The sequence below is a fragment of the Pipistrellus kuhlii genome, unplaced genomic scaffold, assembly GCF_014108245.1.
Source record: "Pipistrellus kuhlii isolate mPipKuh1 unplaced genomic scaffold, mPipKuh1.p scaffold_m20_p_3, whole genome shotgun sequence".
NCBI classification, from domain to species: Eukaryota; Metazoa; Chordata; class Mammalia; order Chiroptera; family Vespertilionidae; genus Pipistrellus; species Pipistrellus kuhlii.
In genome coordinates, this window is record NW_023425529.1 from 16,651,762 (window position 1) to 16,661,277 (window position 9,516).

Genomic DNA, 9,516 nt, shown 5'->3' on the forward strand with positions numbered 1-9,516 from the left:
CCATTATAGTGTATAATTGTTTTAGCCATTTCTGTCCCCTCCGCCCTCTTCTCTAATGGCCTATTATATGCTCTCATCACAAATAAAATTTGTGCATCTGGGAGAAACTGCAGCATGTTTGGTTATGTTTACCTTTGAGATTATTTTTCTTAACTGATTTTGGATTTTGAAATGTTTTGTGTAAAATTGAAGTTGGGTAATAAAATGGTAAAACAAACAAAACAGCAACACTGTGGATTAGAAAGCTGTCCTACATAAAACATTAAATGTTGCTTGGAACTTTGTTGGAACAAAAATTGAAGCATTCAGGTCTTACTTGTAGTTTTACGGAAGGAAAGCAGATGAGTTTGGTACTAGATTAAAATTCTAAATAAGGGCTCTAGCTCTCAGTATAATGATTCCCAATTCTTTCTCAACAATGTATCTTATTTTGTTGAAACATGCTTTTATTTCTCCTCTACCCTCTGTACATCCTTTCCTTTTACACAGTCTGTATCCATCAAAGGATTAAAGCCCATTTTAGCTATTTCCAAGAGAGCTATTGGTTTTTTGCTAGAAACTTAAGTTTATTACTAAGGTTGTAATTTTCATTTACTACTTGATGAAATGCAACAACTAAAAGAAAATATAATACATTCTCACTTACAAAAAAATAACACATTTGTAAAAACAATATTCACTAAGTAATGACAATAATATCAATTGCCTCTGATTGAAATTTCAGTTTGCACATTCTGATTCCTTGGGAAAATGCTATATTACATTGTTGTTGTTTCATCGTATTCCTTGATGAAATGTCATTTCACATGTATTCTTAATTCCGTAAAACTTTATTTTCTCTTAAGATAAAGGTAGTGATATAATATTTGAAATAGAATGAGTATTAAGATAGATTTAAGACTGCCATTAATAAAGAACTGAAGAATAGGAATTTCTTTCCCCCTTAAAAAAGCAAGTTTGTTTACTTGTCAAATTCTGTTCAGACCTAAAGATCTAATTTCTGGTTATTCTTTTTTTAAAAAAAAAAATCTTTATCATTTAAAGTATTACATATGTTCCCTTTTTCACCCATTGGCCTAACCTTTCTCTGCCCCCCACCCTAGGCCTTCACCATCCTATTGTCTGTGTCCATGAATTATGTATATATAAATAGAGCAATATCTATTACAAATAGCCAGTTTGGCTCAGTAGCTAGAGTGTGGATTCTCGGTCTGAAAGGTTGCAGGTTCAATTCTGGTTAAGATCCATACCTCGGTTGCAGGCTCAATCCCTGGCCCTAGTCAGGGAACATGCAAGAGGCAACCAATCAATGTGTCTCTCTCACATTGATGTATGTTTCTCTCTCCCCTCCTCCTCCTCCTCCTCCTTCATTGCAAGAAAGAAAGAAAGAAAGAGAGAGAGAGAGAGAGAGAGAGAGAGAGAGAGAGAGAGGAAAGAAAGAAAGAAAAAAAGAAAGAAAGAAAGAAAGAAAGAAAGAAAGAAAGAAAGAAAGAAAGAAAGAAAGCCCTAATTGGTTTGGCTCAGTGGATAGAGCATTGGGCCCTCAGACTGAAATGTCCCAGGTTTGCCGGCACATTTCCGGTAGGAGGTGTGCAGGAGGAGGCTGATTCTTGTTTCTTTCTCATCGATGTTTCTAACTCTCTATCCCTCTCCTTTCCTCCCTGTAAAAAAAAATCAATAAAATATATTTTTTTAAAATAAAGAAGGAGAACAGTAGGAAGATGGCGACCGAACAGACGGACTTGTTCTGACTCCGGTCCCAGAACAGAAAAAAGCAGCGTCTGAGTCGCTCAGGGAAAGTTGATTGGCAGCTGAGGGATAGCGGAAATCTAAAGGAAGGTAAGGAACGGTCTGCTGGACAGGATTTCCTGACCAACCGGCCAGCACTGTGGCCGCTGCAGCAGCTCTCCTGGAGCTCCGGGCTTGGAGAGAAGGCTGCGCCATCTTACCAGGAAAGGAGGAGCTTCTCTGAGGCCTAGAAAAACCCACAGCGGGGAGGTCCATCGAGTAGCTGAGGCGGCCCAATTGGCGCAAACACTTGGTTTCAAGGGAGTTCTTCAGTCACCCACGGAAAGGTCAGAGTTTGCGGGGAAAACTTGAGGGATTTGGGTCCCCGGCGCAGGCAGTGACGGTAGCTGCTGAGCTCCGGCAAGGCCCCGACCCCCACTGTAGCCGGGAGCGCAGTGCTGCCGCCTGCGCTGAGCTGCGTGCTCCCAAGGAAGGCTGCAGCAAGAATTCTGCCCTGGACACCCAGTGCTGGGTTTGGCGTAATCTGGGACTTTTTTAAAAACGCCAGGGGACACGGGACAGATTGTTAAGAATCGCGGCTGTCCCAACAAGGGCGTAACATCTGGACACCTTGGCGCCTGATCCCCTTCACCCCCTTGCTTCTGAAAACTAGGGAAGGACTGCCCCAGTTGGGCATATCCGGGGAAATTGAAAGGGGAAATTGACTTCCTGGAAACAAAGGATCAGAGCTTTAGAGATAGTCTGGGAGCCAGTTGGCACGCTGCCAGCTAGGGCCATAGAGAAAGAAGGCCAGAACAACCAAAAGGACTGGGAGGTCAAACCGGAAACACTGACACCTAAGGGCTGAAATACAAACTGCCTTTTTTTTTTCTTTTTCTTTTTATTAATCAAAAATAAATGGACACAAATAACTAAGATATAGCCTACTTAAAATTAAGGATTACCTTACAAAACTGAGGTGCAGTGGAATGCTGGGAACTGCAAGACTGTCTGCTCCGAGAATTAGGCGTGCCAAATTCAATAACAGAGGAAGTGAATGATCACTACTGGACATTTTTATGCTAATTTTACCATTCTTTATTTTATTTTCATTTTTTACATCTTTTACTTAAGAAATGAATTTTTTCTTTTTTCCTTACTTGATTTTACCTTTTCAATTATTACATTTTTCAATTTCTATCATCACTATTACTACTGCTATTTTGCAATTTTTTTTCTTTTCTTTTTTTTTTTTCCCCTCTCCAGTACCATTTTATTTTTTCTTTATTTTACATTGGGAGTAACCTTCATTCTATTTTAATCTCTTCTATATCATCATTCAACCCTATCTCAACTTGACCTTTACACCATCACTCTCGTACTAAACTTTACCCTTTTAGTCTCCGGTTTATCCTATCCCTTTCTTGCTTTAGTTTTTCCTCTATTCTTTCTCTATACCCCCTGCTAAAGCTCTCACTATACTTATAGACCTAAGTTCCAACCCCTGATCCAAGTATATAAATACCACTATCTGCACTATATTAACTAGTTAAAACAAAACAAAATGAAACAAAACAAACAAACAAACAAAAAACGGTTCTCCTCTCTATCCTTATCTCATTGTTTGTGTGAAGGTTGATTATTGTGAATTTTTATGCTTTTTAGTGAAATTGTTATGCTTATTCCTGTGTTGTTATTGTTCCTTTGTATTTTTTTTAAAAAAAAAATCCTCTGTTTTTGTTTGTTTCTTTTACTTCTGTATATCATAGCCTTACTTAATAATAGTGGATATTGTAGTTTGTATTGATCTCCAAGTATTGTTACTGGCATTGGCTGGGTTCAGTGGTTGTTCTATGGCAATTTTCTCCACAGATATATAGTTTGTCTCCCATTTCTCTTTTAGTTTCCTTCTTCTCTCTCTCTCTTCCTTCTCTCTCTCTCTCTCTCTCTCTCTCTCTCTCTCTCTCTTTTCTTTTTTTCCATTTTCCAACTTCATTTTGTCATTACTTTTTTCCTTCTTTTTCTATCTCTTTATCCCTCTTTTTTTATTTTATTTACTTATTTTATTTATTATTATTTTTTAAATTTTTCTTTATTTTATTTTTACCTCTCTTTCTTCTCTCCTATCCCCCAATTTGCCTTTCTCTAGTGGTCACCTTTGTGGGAGGTTATTAATATTGTAAATACATTCCTGTTAAATGCCTCTTGTGTTGTACCTGGTAGTGTTGTAGTTTGTACCTTTAAATCAACGCAGGAGAAGAAACACCACATAACCAGACATCCTGAAAAGAGAGGCCATGGGGAGACAAAGAAATAGCCCGCACATGAAAGAAAAGCAGGCATCACCAGAAAAGGAAGTAAATGAGTCAGAGGCAAGCAGCCTACCAGAGCAAGAATTCAGAATAATGATCATAGGATGGCTAAAAAGAATGGAAGAGAAATTTGACAATAACCAAGAAGAAATGAGGAAGAACCATGAGGAATTGAAGAAGAACCAAGAGGAACTGAAGAAGAACCAAGAAAAAATGAAAAATGACATCACTACCATGAAGAACTCAATAGAAAGCATCAAGAGCAGGCTAGATGAAGCAGAGGACCACATCAGTGAGCTAGAAGACAAGATGGAAAAAAATACCCAATTAGAGCAGCTTCTAGAAAAAAAGATTAAAAAGCAGGAGGAGAGCCTATGGGAGCTTTGGGACAATACAAAACAAAATAATATTCGAATTATAGGGGTTCCAGAAGGAAAGGAAACTGAGGTAGACATGGAAAAAGTATTTCAAGAAATAATGACAGAAAACTTTCCTGAAATATAGAAGAAAAAACCCACACAAATCCAAGATGCTCGCAGAGTCCCAAGCAAAATAAATCCCAGAAGACAGACGCCAAGGCACATTATAATGAAATTGGCAAACAACAACGACAAAGTAAGAATCTTAAAAGCAGCCAGAGAGAGACAGAACGTGACATACAAAGGAACCCCCATCAGACTAGCAACTGATTTCTACACAGAAACATATCAGGCCAGAAGGGAATGGGATGAAATATACAAAGTCATGCAAAGGAAGGGTCTGAATCCAAGAATACTGTACCCAGCAAAGCTATCAATCAAAATTGAAGGGGAAATCAGGAGCTTCACAGACAAAAAAAGACTGAAGGAATTTATATCCACCAAACCAGCAATGCAAGAAATGCTAAAGGGTCTACTGTAAAAATAAAGAAATAGGAAGTGAAGAAGGAACACGGGTATAGAATAAAAATGGCGTCAAATGAGTACCTATCAATAATAACCTTAAATGTAAATGGATTAAATGCTCAAATCAAAAGACATACGGTGTCAGAGTGGATAAGAAAACAAGACCCATACATCTGTTGTCTACAAGAAACCCACCTCAGAAAAAAAGATGCACACAGACTGAAGGTGAAGGAATGGAAAAAAGTTTTCCAGGCAAATGGAAATGAAAAAAAAAGCTGGGGTAGCAATACTTATATCTGACAAATTAGATCTCAGAGTAAAGGACATAACAAGAGATAATGAAGGACACTTCATAATACTAAAGGGAACAATCCAACAAGAAGAAATAACCCTGGTAAATATATATGCACCCAATACAGAAGCACTCAAATACATTAAAAAAAAACTGCTGGAGGACATTAAGGGATAGATTAATAGCAATACAATCATAGTAGGAGATTTTAATACCCCACTGTCACCCTTCGACAAATCATCAAAACAAAAAATCAGCAAAGAAATATCAATCCTAAATGACTCACTAGACCAGGTGGAATTAATTGACATCTTCAGAACATTCCACCCCAAAGCCACAGAATATACATTCTTCTCAAATGCACATGGGACATTCTCAAAGATAGACCACATTTTGGGACATAGGCAAAGTCTCTTCAAATTCAAGAAGACAGAAATCATATCAAGCATCTTCTCAGATCATAATGCCATAAAACTGGAAATTAACTACAATAAAAATAATCCAAAAAAATCAAACACATGAAGACTAAACAGCATGCTATTAAACAAGGACTGGGTTACCAAAGAAATCAAGGAAGAAATTAAAAACATCCTGGAAACAAATGACATTGAAAACACAACAATCCAAAATCTATGGGACACAGCAAAAGCAGTTTTGAGAGGGAAGTGCATATCCTTACAAGCCTATTGCAAAAAACTAGAAAAAAAGGTAACAGATGATCTAACTCTACAACTCAAAGAGTTAGAAAAGAGCAACAAGAAAAGCCCAGTGTAAGCAGAAGGAAGGAAATAACAAAAATCAGAGCACAGATAAATGACATAGAGACCAAAGAAACAATACATAAGATCAACAAAACCAAGAGCTGGTTCTTTGAAAGGATAAACAAGATAGATGGACCTCTAGCCAGGCTAACCAAGAAACAAAGAGAGAGGACCAAATAAACAAAATCAGAAATGAAAGAGGTGAAATAACAACAGACCCCACCGAAATACAATGGATTGTTACAAAATACTACGAACAACTCTATTCCAACAAACTGAACAACCTGGAGGAAATGGACATATTCCTAGAAAAATACAAACTGCCAAAACTCAATCAGGAAGAATCTAAAAATCTCAATAGACCAGTGACGTGGGAAGAAATTGAAACAGTCATCAAAAAGCTTCCAGCAAACAAAAGCCCAGGGCCAGATGGCTTCACAGGAGAGTTTTACCAAACATTCAAGGAAGAACTAAAACCTATCCTCCTCAGACTATTCCAAAAAATACAAGAGGAAGGAACACTTCCAAACTCCTTCTATGAAACCAGCATCACCCTAATACCAAAACCAGATAAAGACAACACAATGAAAGAATTACAGGCTAATATCCCTCATGAACATAGATGCCAAAATCCTCAACAAAATTCTAGCAAATCGACTCCAGAAGAACATCACAAAGATCATACACCTTGACCAAGTAGGATTTATTCCAGGAATGCAAGGATGGTACAATATCCGCAAATCAATAAACGTGATACATCACATAAACAAATTGAGAGATAAAAATCATATAGTCATATCAATTGATGCAGAAAAAGCATTTGATAAAATCCAACACCCTTTCCTGATAAAAACTCTTACCAAGGTGGGAGTACAAGGATCATACCTCAACATAATAAAAGCTATATATGATAAACCCACAGCCAACATTATACTCAATGGGCAAAAACTATAACCATTCCCTCTAAGAACAGGAACAAGACAGGGATGCCCACTCTCACCACTCCTGTTTGACATAGTACTGGAAGTACTAGCCATTGCAATTAGACAAGAGGAGGAAATAAAACGCACCCAAATTGGAAAAGAAGAAGTAAAGTTATCCTTATTTGCAGATGACATGATATTGTACATAAAAAACCCAAAAGACTAAATTAAAAAACTAATTGACTTAATAAATGAATTTGGCAATGTAGCAGGATACAAAATTAATTCCAAGAAATCCATGGCATTTCTATACACCAACAGTGAAACCGCAGAAACAGAGACTAAAAAAGCAATTCCATTTACCATCGCACCAAAAAAATTAAGATACATAGGAATAAATTTAACTAAGGAAGTAAAGGACCTATTTGCGGAAAACTACACGACACTGAAAAAAGAGATAGAGGAAGATGTAAGGAGATGGAAGAACATACCATATTCATGGATTGGTAGAATCAACATCATCAAAATGTCCATACTTCCTAAAGCAATCTATAGGTTCAATGCACTCCCCATTAAAATACCAACGACATATTTCACCGACCTAGAAAGAACTCTCCAAAAGTTCATTTGGAACAATAAAAGACCCCGAATAGCCACAGCAATCCTGAGAAATAAGAGTAAGGTAGGAGGGATCTCAATACCAGACTTCAAACTATATTACAAAGCCACTGTTCTCAAAACAGCCTGGTACTGGCACAAGAACAGACATATAGATCAATGGAATAGAATAGAGAACCCAGATATCAACCCAAATCACTATGCTCAATTAATATTTGACAAAGGAGGCACGAATATACAATGGAGTCAAGACAGTTTCTTCAATAAATGCTGTTGGGAAATTTGGACAGACACATGCAAAAGAATGAAACTAGATCACCAACTTACACCATTCACAAAAATAAACTCAAAATGGATACAGGACTTAAACATCAGACGGGAAACCATAAAAATACTAGAAGCATCCACAGGCAGCAAAATCTCAGACGTATGCCAAAAGAACTTCTTCACTGATACTGCCCCTAGGGCAATGGAAGCTAAAGAGAAAATAAACAAATGGGACTACATCAAAATAAAAACCTTTTTTACAGCAAAAGAAACCATCAACAAAACAACAAGAAAGCCCACGGTGTGGAGAACATATTTGCAAATAATACCACTGATAATAGTTTAATCTCCAACATTTACAGACAGCTTATACAACTAAATAAAAGGAAGATGAATGATCCAATTAAAAAATGGGCAATGGACCTAAATAGAATATTTTCAAAAGAAGACAGAAGGAAGGCCAAAAGGCACATGAAAACATGCTCAAAGTCACTAATTATCTGAGAGGTGCAAATCAAAACAACAATGCGGTACCATCTCACTCCTGTAAGAATGGCCAACATAAACAAATCAACAAACGACAAGTGTTGACGAGGTTGCGGAGAAAAAGGAACCCTCGTGCACTGCTGGTGGGAATGCAGACAGGTGCAACCACTGTGGAGAACAGTGTGGGGTTTCCTCAAAAAAAACTGAAAATGGAACTCCCATTTGACCCAGTAATCCCACTTCTAGGAATATATCCCAAGAAACTATTATAGAAACACCAATCAGAAAGGATATATGCACCCCTATGTTCATAGCAGCACAATCTACAATAGCCAGAATTTGGAAACAGCCTAGGTGCCCATCAGCAGATGATTGGATCCAAAAACCATGGTACATCTACACAATGGAATACTATGCTGCCATAAAAAAAGGAATTCTCATCATTTGCAGCAACCTGGATGGAATTGGAGAACATCATGCTGAGTGAAATAAGCCAATCAATGAAAGAGAAACACCACATGACCTCACTCATTTGTGGATGATAAAGAACATTATAAATTGATGAACCAAGAGACAGATATAGAGACAGTAAAGCAACAGTCAGACTGTCAAATTACAGTGGGGAGGGGAGGAAGATCTGGGAGAGATAATAGATCAACCGAAGGACTTGTGTACATGCATATAAGTACAACCAATGGACATAAAACTCTGGGGAAGGAGGGTATGTATGGGAGGGAGGGAGGGGGGCAAAAAAATCAATAAAATATATTTTAAAAAATGTTGACAATAAAAAAAAATTTTAAAAAAGCAAAAAAAAATAAAGAAAAATATCCTCAGATGAGGATTAATAACAACATTAAAATAGCCATCGAGCCTGGCTGGTGTTGCTCAGTGATTGAGCATTGACCTATGAACTAGGACAGTGATCGGCAAACTCATTAGTCAACAGAACCAAATATCAACAGTACAATGATTGAAATTTCTTTTGAGAGCCACATTTTTTTAAACTTAAACTTTTTCTAATGCTACTTTTTCAAAATAGACCTGCCCAGGCCAGGATATTTTGTGGAAGAGACACACTCAAGGGGCCAAAAAGCTGCATGTGGCTCTTAAGCCACAGTTTGCTGACCAGGGAACTAGGAGGTTACAGTTTGATTCCTGATCCTGGCACATGCCCGAGTTGCAGGTTGGGTACCTAGTAGAGGTTTGCGGGAGGCAGCTGATCAATGATTCTCTCTCATCATT